Here is a 13268-nt window from a genome sequence, read left to right on the forward strand (position 1 = left end):
AGTGTGAAGGAACAGGTTGGGACCTGTTCACACAGGAAGAGAACCACAAGGCTGCGGATAGGTGCAGTAGAGCAGCAAGAGATAGCGCAGCAACAAAAGCTAAGCAGAGCGGAACCGCAAGGAATGCGGAGGAGCTGCAGCAAGAGATAGCGCAGCAACAAAAGCTAAGCAGAGCGGAACTGCAAGGAATGCGGAGAGGAGCTGCAGCAAGAGATATCTGCAGCAGCAGAGCAGAGTAGAACAGAGCAGAACTGCAGGAGCGCGGAGCAGAGGTAAAGCTGCAAGAGAGCAGAGCCCAGGCAAAGTCACAAGGGTTCAAAGCAGGCAGAGCCGCAAGAGTGCGGAACATAAGCAGACTGAGAACACAAGGAAAGACACAACAGGGAAGGAAGCCACAGACAAGGTGACCGAGATAAGACGAAGTTCAGACAAGGTAATAGAACAAGACAAGGAACAAGAACAAAGACACAGGGACAAGGATATTCTGCCTCCTGGAGGGTGGACAACAAGATCAAGGCAAGAACACTGAGAAAAGCCTCTAGAGAGAGTAACACAGAGCAAGGCCAGGCAAACTCAGCAGCTAAACAGTAACTGAGCTAACAGATTGCACAGGCCCAGACCACAGGGTGGAGCTGCACTATATACAGGAGGCCTCTTGATAATTGGTCAGGAACTGATTAGACAGATGCACCTGATTCCTATAAGAACCAGAGAGTTCAGGCTCCGCCCCCCTATACACAGCCAGGAAGCATGCAGAGAGCAGAGACACAGAACATGGAGCTGGCAAGAAACAGAAACCACATCATGGCCTGGAGCAGTGGGTAAGATAGTGTGAGAGATGAGAGGCCATGCCGTGATGCCAGCAGAGTTGTTACATAGAAAAGGGCGATCACTCAGGAATCGCCTGGTGCACAGTCACACCTGAGGGCACATGGCTAGATAGGAAACCTTGTGGTTGTGACTGTAAGTGGATGAGACCCTGTAAGAAGGTCAAATGTGCCTCTACAGGCAAAACCTTCTTCCAACGGGATTTCTCCAATTGCAAAACCACGGGCCTGATATACCGTATATACTCGAGTATAAGCCGAGATTTTCAGCCCATTTTTTTGGGCTGAAAGTCCACCAGGGGTTGGCAGGGGAGGGGGAGCGGGGGCTGTGTAATTATGCTCACCTGCTCCTGGCGCAGTCCCTGCTTCTTCCAGCGCTGCAGCTTCTTCCAGTACTGAGCCCTCACATGGTACCACTCATTACAGTAATGAATATGCGGCCCCACCTCCCATAGGGGTGGAGCCGCATATTCATTACTGTAATGAGCAGTAACGGTGACTGATCAGTACAGGAAGAATATGCAGCGCCGGGAGAAGCAGGGACTGCACCGCGCCAGGAGCAGGTAAGTATACGGGGAGGGGGAGCGCAGAGCTGCGCGAAATTTACCTGCTCCTCGTTCGGGTGCGGCTCCGTCATCAGCGTCCCCTGGCTGTGACGCTCAGGTCAGAGTACGCGGTGACGTTGTCAGTGCGTGCCCTCTGCTGAGCGTCAGTGCTGAGGACGGAGCCGCACCCGAACGAGGAGCAGGTACAAGCGCCGGGGGCCTGAGCGACGGAGAGAGGTGAGTATATGATTTTTTTTTTTTTTTAACGCAGCCACAGCATATGGGGCAAGTGACTATACGGAGCATCTTATGGGGCCATAACGTTTGTGCAGTACTATATGGGGCAAATATCTCTATGGAGCATCTTATGGGGCCATAATCAGCATTTGTGCAGCACTATATGGGGCAAATATCTCTATGGAGCATCTTATGGGGCCATAACGTTTGTGCAGCACTATATGGGGAAATATCTCTACGGAGCATCTTATGGGGCCATAATCAGCATTTGTGCAGCATTATATGGGGCAAATATCTCTATGGAGCATCTTATGGGGCCATAATTAGCATTTGTGCAGCACTATATGGGGCAAATATCTCTATGGAGCATCTTATGGGGCCATAACGTTTGTGCAGCATTATATGGGGCAAATGTCTCTGTGGAGCATCTTATGGGGCCATAATCAGCATTTGTGCAGCATTATATGGGGCAAATATCTCTATGGAGCATCTTATGGGGCCATAACGTTTGTGCAGCATTATATGGGGCATATTTTAATATGGAGCATCTTATGGACCCATGATGAACTTTATGGAGCATTACATGGGACTCCTGATTCAATATGGATATTCATAAACACTTAACCTACTGATATCTCAATTAATTTTACTTTTATTGGTATCTATTTTTACTTTTGACATTTACCGGTAGGTGATGCATTTTGCACCCTAGGCTTATACTCGAGTCATTAAGTTTTCCCAGTTTTTTGTGTCAAAATTAGGGGTCTCGGCTTATACTCGGGCCGGCTTATACTCGGGTATATACGGTATGTGGCCACCTTTTCCTGTTCTCTAGAGAATTCAGGAGGAGAGTAGGTGAGCAAATCAGAGATGTTCACCACAAACAATATACCCCCTTGCGAGACACTTGAATGATGTGCATAAAGGGGTCTTGAAGGATATCTCCTTCTGTATCCTGGAAGTGATAAGACCAAATGTGAGAGGGGAACCATGATAGAAGGATACTACAAGAGAGTGAGAGGCTCTTCCGCATGGACCCCCTGGCCCCAAGAGGCCTGAATCAACACAACTCTTAGGCCTGTTTCTGGAAATCATTCTAGCCTTTTCTGAGGGATGTTTTTTTTTAAAGGTGGGCACTAAATATATAAGTTTTCTTGCCATTGCTATACAAGGCCTCTGAGATTAGGGACCACAGATCCGTGTGGAAAATGGTTATGACATCCTGATTACTAATAGTTTATCTCCACCGCCATCTGAGCCATAGCAGCGAATCCTCCACAGCAAAAATTCATTTTACTAATTTACTTGTCCCCCCCAGAGTCAAGACAAGGAGTCTTAATTATTGTCCAGTTAGATTGGAATAGTGTCCCATTATATTATCTCTGTACGTATCTCAGAATGGGGAGTGACGGAGAACTACCCCAAGGATAACTGAGGGCCATACTCCATAGGTAATAGTGGCTAGAAACAATGCTCCTAATTTATAAATGTAACCGGATCCAAATGACGCTATTGCAGTTGCCATGGTGAGGCATGTATTACAGGCGGTCAGATTGTGAGGAAATAATACATTACATCTGGTGGTATGCGCTCCAGCGTGACACGCAGTGAGTCACAGACATGCGCAGTCAGAACCCAGAACGTCACTTCCGGTTTCTCGGATACCTCTACTGTCTAGAAGATAGCGAAGGTGCAGTCAGGACCCGGAACGTCACTTCTGGTCTCCCGGATACCTCTACCGTCTAGCAGATAGCGCATGCACAGTCAGGACCCGGAACATCACTTCTGGTGTCCCGGATACCTCTACCGTCTAGAAGATAGCGCATGCGCAGTCAGGACCTGGAACATCACTTCTGGTCTCCCGGATACCTCTACCGTCTAGAAGATAGCGCATGCGCAGTCAGGACCCGGAACGTCACTTCTGGTCTCCCAGATATCTCTACCATCTAGAAGATAGCACATGCGCAGTCAGGACCTGGAACGTCACTTTCAGTCTCCCGGATACTTATACCATCTTGAAGATAGCGCATGTGCAGTCAGGACCCGGAACTTCACTTCTGGTCTCCCGGATACCTCTACCGTCTAGAAGATAGCGCATGCGCAGTCAGGACCCGGAACGTCACTTCTGGTCTCCCAGATATCTCTACCATCTAGAAGATAGCACATGCGCAGTCAGGACCTGGAACGTCACTTTCAGTCTCCCGGATACTTATACCATCTTGAAGATAGCGCATGTGCAGTCAGGACCCGGAACTTCACTTCTGGTCTCCCAGATATCTCTACCATCTAGAAGATAGCACATGCGCAGTCAGGACCTGGAACGTCACTTTCAGTATCCCGGATACTTCTACCGTCTTGAAGATAGCGCATGTGCACTCAGGACCTGGAATGTTACTTTCAGTCTCTCGGATACTTCTACCGTCTAGAAAATTGTGCATGCACTGTCAGGGCCCAGAACGTCACTTCCATTCTCCTGGATACCTCTACCGTCTACAAAATAGAAGTGGAGAAACGGGGTCAGTGGGTGCTTTCGTCCGCTGGCCCAATTGTCTTTAGCAAGACTGCATGCACTAGGATTCATATCACTGAATGCCCGCTCTCTCTCCCCATGGGCAGGACACTACTCAGACAACACAGGGTGAGGGGAAAACAGTGTGGCAATATTTTATTGAACCACAACACACAATAGCAAACAGAACAGCCCCAGCAAATACCCAAGAAGGTGCAAATTACAGAGTCTCATCCTTCCGCTGACTCGCTGGGATTAGAACTGCTTCCAGTGTCGCATACCCCCACCAATGGCTTCCCACTTTTGGCAGGCCCCCACAATGAGGCGGTAACAACAAGCTTACGAAGCTAACCAAGAGCAGTGAGGTATGTGGCCAGGTGAACCGATTGTCCCAACCTGGATTCTTTAAGATGTCTCTGGAATTTCACTGATGGTCAGTAAAGCAGTCCTGTGTTCTTTCAGCCGGGTCCAATGTACTCTCAGCTGAGATCCTGAAGAGACACACTGACCAGAAAAAAAAGTCTCTATATATAGCGCCATGTAACCTATTTTCAGATCTAACAAGTGTCCTTCAGTCTAGCATCACAGATAAGGGGAACAATAGTGATTAGATCAAGTAGCATTACTTGAAGATTTAAACTATTTGCATATATTTTCCCTCTGCTTTCGAAATCAACAAACTGGCTCCGTAACACAATGCATACAGTCATGGCCAAAAGTATTGACACCCCTGCAATTCTGTCAGATAATACTCAGTTTCTTCCTGAAAATGATTGCAATCACAAATTCTTTGGTATTATTATCTTCATTTAATTTGTCTTAAATGAAAAAAACACAAAAAGAATTGTTCTGAAACCAAATTGGATATAATTCCACACCAAACATAAAAAAAGGGGGTGGACAAAAGTATTGGCACCTTTCGAAAAATCACGTGATGCTTCCCTAATTTGTGTAATTAAAAGCACCTGTAACTTACCTGTGGCACCTAACAGGTGTTAGTAATAACTAAATCACACTTGCAGCCATTTGACATGGATTAAAGTTGACTCAACCTCTGTCCTTTGTCCTTGTGTGTACCACATTGAGCATGGAGAAAAGAAAGAAGACCAAAGAACTGTCTGAGGACTTGAAAAACAAAATTGTGAGGAAGCATGAGCAATGTCAAGGCTACAAGTCCATCTCCAAAGACCTGAATGTTCCTGTGTCTACCGTGCGCAGTGTCATCAAGAATTGTAAAGCCCATGGCACTGTGGCTAACCTCCCTAGATGTGGATGGAAAATAAAAATTGACAAGAGATTTCAACGCAAGATTGTGCGGATGTTGGATAAAGAACCTCGACTAACATCCAAACAAGTTCAAGCTGCCCTGCAGTCCGAGGGTACAACAGTCTCAACCCGTACTATCCGTCGGCATCTGAATGAAAAGGGACTGTATGGTAGGAGACCCAGTAAGACCCCACTTCTTACCCCGAGACATAAAAAAGCCAGGCTGGAGTTTGCCAAAACTAACCTGAAAAAGCCTAAAATGTTTTGGAAGAATGTTCTCTGGTCATATGAGACAAAAGTAGAGCATTTGGGGCAAAGGCATTAACATAGAGTTTACAGGAGAAAAAAGAGGCATTCAAAGAAAAGAACACGGTCCCCACAGTCAAACATGGCGGAGGTTCCCTGATGTTTTGGGGTTGCTTTGCTGCCTCTGGCACTGGACTGCTTGACCGTGTGCATGGAATTATGAAGTCTGAGGACTACCAACAAATTTTGCAGCATAATATAGGGCCCAGTGTGAGAAAGCTGGGTCTCCCTCAGAGGTCATGGGTCTTCCAGCAGGACAATGACCCAAACACACTTCAAAAAGCACTAGAAAATGGTTTTAGAGAAAGCACTGGAGACTTCTAAGGTGGCCAGCAATGAGTCCAGACCTGAATCCCATAGAACACCTGTGGAGAGATCTAAAAATGGCAGTTTAGAGAAGGCACCCTGCAAATATCAGGGACCTGGAGCAGTTTGCCAAAGAAGAATCGTCTAAAATTCCAGCAGAGCATTGTAAGAAACTCATTGATGGTTACCGGAAGCGGTTGGTCGCAGTTATTTTGGATAAAGGTTGTGCAACCAAGTATTAGGCTGAGGGTGCCAATACTTTTGTCTGGCCCATTTTTGGAGTTTTGTGTGAAATGATCAATGTTTTGCGTTTTGCTTCATTCTCTTTTGTGTTTTTTCATTTAAGACAAATTAAATGAAGATAATAATACCAAAGAATTTGTGATTGCAATCATCTTCAGGAAGAAACTGAGTATTATCTGACAGAATTGCAGGGGTGTCAATACTTTTGGCCATGACTGTAGTTAACATATCAGCAAACCTCACTATTCACAAGGATAAAAGCACACTATGTTATATCACATATCAGCTTACAAGTCACTATTCCAGGCTTCCAAAAACAAAAGTCTGTTTCCTTGACCCACCAGAATTCAACTTACATCCAAAAGCCAACATACAGATAAAAAATCAATTCTTCTTGGTTTGCTAAACATGGTGGTCTGGGTAATTAAGATATAATCTGGCTTCTACACAATAGCACATGTACAGTCAGGACCCAAAACGTCACTTCTGGTGTCCCAGATACCTCTACCATCTAGAAGATAGCACATGTGCAATCAGGACCTAGAACATCACTTCTGGTGTCTCAGATACCTCTACCATCTAAAAGATAGCACATGCGCAGTCAGGTACCCAGAACGTCATTTCCAGTCTCCAGGGTACCTCTTCCATCTAGAAGATAGCACATGCGCAGTCAGGACTCGGAAAGTCACTTCCAGTCTCCAGGGTACCTCTTCCGTCTAGAAGATAGCACATGCAAAGTCAGGACCCAGAACATCACTTCTGGTGTCTCACATACCTCTACCATGTAGAAGATAGCACATGCGCAGTCAGGACCCAGAACGTCATTTCCAGTCTCCAGGGTACCTCTTCCATCTAGAAGATAGCACATGCACAGTCAGGACCGGGAAGATCACTTCCGGTCTCCAGGATACCTCTACCGTCTAGGATATAGCAAATGCGCAGTCAGGACCCAGAACATTATGCATGCACAGCATGGTCATGAATCCAGTATCTGATACATACTGTAATGTGGGCTGACTAGGGACAACCAGGGACAGCCGCCGAGGAGCGGGGGCGGCACGTCGCCTGCGGTTAGGGTGCCCCAGTCCGCCGCCAGGCAGGAGCCAGCCTGACAGATAAATATCAGGGCAAGATGGTTTCTGTTGTGAATTCTGTGGCAGAGCTCCCTCCTGTGGTCACAAGTGATACTTCGGCTGATTCTCTCTGGGAGCTTCCGTTTGTGGAGGAAAGTGGTACTGCGGCTTCTGAGTTTCCTCCCTCAGGTGATCTGGTGAGGTCGTTAGGTGCTTCTCTACTTAACTCCACCTAATGCTTTGATCCATGCTTCCTGTCAATGTTCCAGTGTTGGACTTGCTTTTTCCCTGGATCATTCCTGTGGCCTGCTGCTCTGCATAGCTAAGTTCTTCTTTGCTATTTGTTTGCTATTTTTTCTGTCCAGCTTGTCTAATTTTTTTGCTGGAAGCTCTGGGACGCAAAGGGTGTACCTCCGTGCCGTTAGTTCGGTACGGAGGGTCTTTTTGCCCCCTTTGAGTGGTTTTCTTTAGGGTTTTGTGTAGACCGCAAAGTTATCTTTCCTATCCTCGCTCTGTTAAGAAAGTCGGGCCTCACTTTGCTGAATCTATTTCATCCCTACGTTTGTCTTTTCATCTTAACTCACAGTCATTATATGTGGGGGGCTGCCTTTTCCTTTGGGGTATTTCTCTGAGGCAAGGTAGGCTTATTTTCTATCTTCAGGCTAGTTAGTTTTCTCAGGCTGTGCCGAGTTGCATAGGCAGAGTTAGGCGCAATCCACGGCTGCCTCTAGTGTTGTTTGGAGAGGATTAGGGATTGCGGTCTGCAGAGTTCCCACGTCTCAGAGCTCGTTCTATTATTTTGGGTTATTGTCAGATCACTGTATGTGCTCTGACCGCTATGTCAATTGTGATACTGAATTGCCTATCACAACAGTACAGGAAGCCAAAAGTGCTAATGATTCTCAATAGAGGGAAAAAAGAAGTTCTGAGACCATTTTGTTTTCTTTGCACTGTGTTTTGCCTTTTTTTTCCCTTAGACATTTGGGTGGTTCAGGACACAGGTGTAGCAATGGACATTAAAGGTCTGTCTTCATGTGTGGATCAGCTCACGGCAAGAGTTCAAAATATTCAAGATTTTGCGGTTCAGAATTCTTTGTTAGAACCGAGAATTCCTATTCCAGATTTGTTTTTTGGAGATAGAACTAAATTTCTGAGTTTCAAAAATAATTGTAAACTATTTCTGGCTTTGAAACCTCGCTCCTCTGGTGACCCAGTTCAACAGGTTAGGATCGTCATTTCTTTTTTGCGTGGCGACCCTCAGGACTGGGCATTTTCTCTTGCGTCAGGAGATCCTGCATTAAGTAATATCGATGCGTTTTTCCTGGCGCTTGGATTGCTGTACGATGAGCCTAATTCAGTGGATCAGGCAGAAAAAAATTTGCTGGCTCTTTGTCAGGCTCAGGATGAGATAGAGGTATATTGCCAGAAATTTATAAAGTGGTCCGTGCTCACTCAATGGAATGAATCTGCGCTGGCAGCTATATACAGAAAGGGTCTCTCTGAAGCCCTTAAGGATGTCATGGTGGGATTTCCTATGCCTGCTGGTTTGAATGAGTTTATGTCTTTGGCCATTCAGATCGGTCGACGCTTGCGTGAGCGTAAATCTGTGCACCATTTGGCGGTATTACCTGAGATTAAACCGGAGCCTATGCAGTGCGATAGGACTATGACCAGAGTTGAACGGCAAGAACACAGACGTCTGAATGGGCTGTGTTTCTACTGTGGTGATTCCACTCATGCTATCTCTGATTGTCCTAAGCGCACTAAGCGGTTCGCTAGGTCTGCCACCATTGGTACAGTACAGTCAAAATTTCTTCTGTCCGTTACCTTGATCTGCTCTTTGTCATCGTATTCTGTCATGGCATTTGTGGATTCAGGCGCTGCCCTGAATTTGATGGACTTGGAATATGCTAAGCGTTGTGGGTTTTTCTTGGAGCCCTTGCAGTGTCCTATTTCATTGAGAGGAATTGATGCTACGCCTTTGGCCAAGAATAAGCCTCAATACTGGACCCAGCTGACCATGTGCATGGCTCCTGCACATCAGGAGGTTATTCGCTTTCTGGTGTTGCATAATCTGCATGATGTGGTCGTGTTGGGGTTGCCATGGCTACAAGCCCATAATCCAGTATTGGATTGGAAATCCATGTCGGTGTCCAGCTGGGGTTGTCAGGGGGTACATGGTGATGTTCCATTTCTGTCAATTTCGTCATCCACCCCTTCTGAGGTTCCAGAGTTCTTGTCTGATTACCGGGATGTATTTGATGAGCCCAAGTCCGATGCCCTACCTCCGCATAGGGATTGTGATTGTGCTATCAATTTGATTCCTGGTAGTAAATTCCCAAAAGGTCGACTGTTTAATTTATCCATGCCTGAGCACACCGCTATGCGCAGTTATGTGAAGGAATCCCTGGAGAAGGGGCATATTCGCCCGTCGTCGTCGCCATTAGGAGCAGGGTTCTTTTTTGTAGCCAAGAAGGATGGTTCGCTGAGACCTTGTATAGATTACCGCCTTCTTAATAAGATCACTGTTAAATTTCAGTACCCCTTGGCATTGTTATCTGATTTGTTTGCTCGGATTAGGGGGGCTAGTTGGTTCACCAAGATAGATCTTCGTGGTGCGTATAATCTGGTGCGAATCAGGCGAGGCGATGAATGGAAAACTGCATTTAATACGCCCGAGGGTCATTTTGAGTATCTAGTGATGCCATTCGGACTTGCCAATGCTCCATCAGTGTTTCAGTCCTTTATGCATGACATCTTCCGAGAGTACCTGGATAAATTCCTGATTGTGTACTTGGATGACATTTTGATCTTCTCGGATGATTGGGAGTCTCATGTGAAGCAGGTCAGAACGGTTTTTCAGGTCCTGCGTGCTAATTCTTTGTTTGTGAAGGGATCAAAGTGTCTCTTGGTGTGCAGAAGGTTTCATTTTTGGGGTTCATCTTTTCCCCTTCTACTATCGAGATGGATCCTGTTAAGGTCCAAGCCATCCATGATTGGACTCAGCCGACATCTCTGAAAAGTCTGCAAAAGTTCCTGGGCTTTGCTAATTTTTATCGTCGCTTCATCTGCAATTTTTCTAGTATTGCCAAACCATTTACCGATTTGACCAAGAAGGGTGCTGATTTGGTCAATTGGTCTTCTGCTGCTGTGGAAGCTTTTCAAGAGTTGAAGCGTCGTTTTTCTTCTGCCCCTGTGTTGTGTCAACCAGATGTTTCTCTTCCGTTCCAGGTCGAGGTTGATGCTTCTGAGATTGGAGCAGGGGCTGTTTTGTCGCAGAGAGGTTCTGATTGCTCAGTGATGAAACCATGCGCTTTTTTTTCCAGGAAGTTTTCGCCTGCTGAGCGAAATTATGATGTGGGCAACCGAGAGTTGCTGGCCATGAAGTGGGCATTCGAGGAGTGGCGTCATTGGCTTGAAGGAGCTAAGCATCGCGTGGTGGTATTGACTGATCATAAGAACTTGACTTATCTCGAGTCTGCTAAGCGTTTGAATCCTAGACAGGCTCGTTGGTCGCTGTTTTTTGCCCGTTTTGACTTTGTGATTTCGTACCTTCCGGGTTCTAAAAATGTGAAGGCGGATGCTCTGTCTAGGAGTTTTGTGCCCGACTCTCCGGGTTTATCTGAGCCGGCGGGTATCCTCAAGGAAGGAGTAATTGTGTCTGACATCTCCCCTGATTTGCGGCGGGTGCTGCAAAAATTTCAGGCTAATAAACCTGATCGTTGTCCAGCGGAGAAACTGTTTGTCCCTGATAGGTGGACGAATAAAGTTATCTCTGAGGTTCATTGTTCGGTGTTGGCTGGTCATCCTGGAATCTTTGGTACCAGAGAGTTAGTGGCTAGATCCTTTTGGTGGCCATCTCTGTCGCGGGATGTGCGTACTTTTGTGCAGTCCTGTGGGATTTGTGCTCGGGCTAAGCCCTGCTGTTCTCGTGCCAGTGGATTGCTTTTGCCCTTGCCGGTCCCGAAGAGGCCTTGGACACATATCTCTATGGATTTTATTTCAGATCTTCCCGTTTCTCAAAAGATGTCAGTCATTTGGGTGGTCTGTGATCGCTTTTCTAAGATGGTCCATCTGGTACCCTTGTCTAAATTGCCTTCCTCCTCTGATTTGGTGCCATTGTTCTTCCAGCATGTGGTTCGTTTGCATGGCATTCCAGAGAATATCGTTTCTGACAGAGGTTCCCAGTTTGTTTCGAGGTTTTGGCGAGCCTTTTGTGGTATGATGGGCATTGACTTGTCTTTTTCCTCGGCTTTCCATCCTCAGACTAATGGCCAGACCGAACGAACCAATCAGACCTTGGAAACCTATCTGAGATGCTTTGTTTCTGCCGATCAGGATGACTGGGTGTCCTTTTTGCCTTTGGCTGAGTTCGCCCTTAATAATCGGGCCAGCTCGGCTACCTTGGTTTCGCCATTTTTCTGCAATTCTGGGTTCCATCCTCGTTTCTCTTCAGGACAGGTTGAGTCTTTGGACTGTCCTGGTGTGGATACTGTGGTGGACAGGTTGCAGCAGATTTGGACTCATGTAGTGGACAATTTGACCTTGTCCCAGGAGAAGGCTCAACGTTTCGCTAATCGCAGACGCCGTGTGGGTCCCCGACTTCGTGTTGGGGATCTGGTTTGGTTATCTTCTCATCATATTCCTATGAAGGTTTCCTCTCCTAAGTTTAAACCTCGTTTCATTGGTCCGTATAGGATTTCTGAGGTTCTTAATCCTGTGTCTTTTCGTCTGACCCTCCCAGATTCTTTTTCCATACATAACGTATTCCATAGGTCATTGTTGCGGAGATACGTGGCACCTATGGTTCCATCTGTTGACCCTCCTGCCCCGGTTTTGGTGGAGGGGGAATTGGAGTATATTGTGGAGAAGATTTTGGATTCTCGTGTTTCAAGACGGAAACTCCAGTATCTGGTTAAATGGAAGGGTTATGCTCAGGAAGATAATTCCTGGGTTTTTGCCTCTGAGGTCCATGCTCCCGATCTTGTTCGTGCCTTTCATGTGGCTCATCCTGGTCGGCCTGGGGGCTCTGGTGAGGGTTCGGTGACCCCCTCCTCAAGGGGGGGGGTACTGTTGTGAATTCTGTGGCAGAGCTCCCTCCTGTGGTCACAAGTGGTACTTCGGCTGATTCTCTCTGGGAGCTTCCGTTTGTGGAGGAAAGTGGTACTGCGGCTTCTGAGTTTCCTCCCTCAGGTGATCTGGTGAGGTCGTTAGGTGCTTCTCTACTTAACTCCACCTAATGCTTTGATCCATGCTTCCTGTCAATGTTCCAGTGTTGGACTTGTTTTTCCCTGGATCATTCCTGTGGCCTGCTGCTCTGCATAGCTAAGTTCTTCTTTGCTATTTGTTTGCTATTTTTTCTGTCCAGCTTGTCTAATTTTTTTGCTGGAAGCTCTGGGACGCAAAGGGTGTACCTCCGTGCCGTTAGTTCGGTACGGAGGGTCTTTTTGCCCCCTTTGCATGGTTTTCTTTAGGGTTTTGTGTAGACCGCAAAGTTATCTTTCCTATCCTCGCTCTGTTAAGAAAGTCGGGCCTCACTTTGCTGAATCTATTTCATCCCTACGTTTGTCTTTTCATCTTAACTCACAGTCATTATATGTGGGGGGCTGCCTTTTCCTTTGGGGTATTTCTCTGAGGCAAGGTAGGCTTATTTTCTATCTTCAGGCTAGTTAGTTTCTCAGGCTGTGCCGAGTTGCATAGGCAGAGTTAGGCGCAATCCACGGCTGCCTCTAGTGTTGTTTGGAGAGGATTAGGGATTGCGGTCTGCAGAGTTCCCACGTCTCAGAGCTCGTTCTATTATTTTGGGTTTTGTCAGATCACTGTATGTGCTCTGACCGCTATGTCCATTGTGATACTGAATTGCCTATCACAACAGGTTTCAGCATCCAGATCAGTTTTATGAGACATCATGAGGGTCATTGTTGTGGGGGATACATCTTTACAAGTATTGACACAA

The 13268-nt window shown here is 46.6% G+C and overlaps 1 protein-coding gene across 5 annotated transcripts in view; it reads right to left on the minus strand.

The window, feature by feature from the left end:
• PKNOX1 (PBX/knotted 1 homeobox 1) overlaps window positions 1-13268 on the minus strand; it is a 211708-nt gene that overhangs the window by 179499 nt on the left and 18941 nt on the right. Inside the window, exon 2 of one of the 5 annotated variants that reach the window (XM_069760369.1) lies at window positions 7015-7091. The exons of the other annotated variants lie outside the window; for them this stretch is intronic. The gene's annotated coding sequence lies outside the window, so the exon portion shown is untranslated. The remainder of the gene's footprint in view (window positions 1-7014; window positions 7092-13268) is intronic. 5 annotated transcript variants of the gene reach the window in all.

This window comes from Ranitomeya imitator, chromosome 3 (assembly GCF_032444005.1).
Source record: "Ranitomeya imitator isolate aRanImi1 chromosome 3, aRanImi1.pri, whole genome shotgun sequence".
NCBI lineage: Eukaryota > Metazoa > Chordata > Amphibia > Anura > Dendrobatidae > Ranitomeya > Ranitomeya imitator.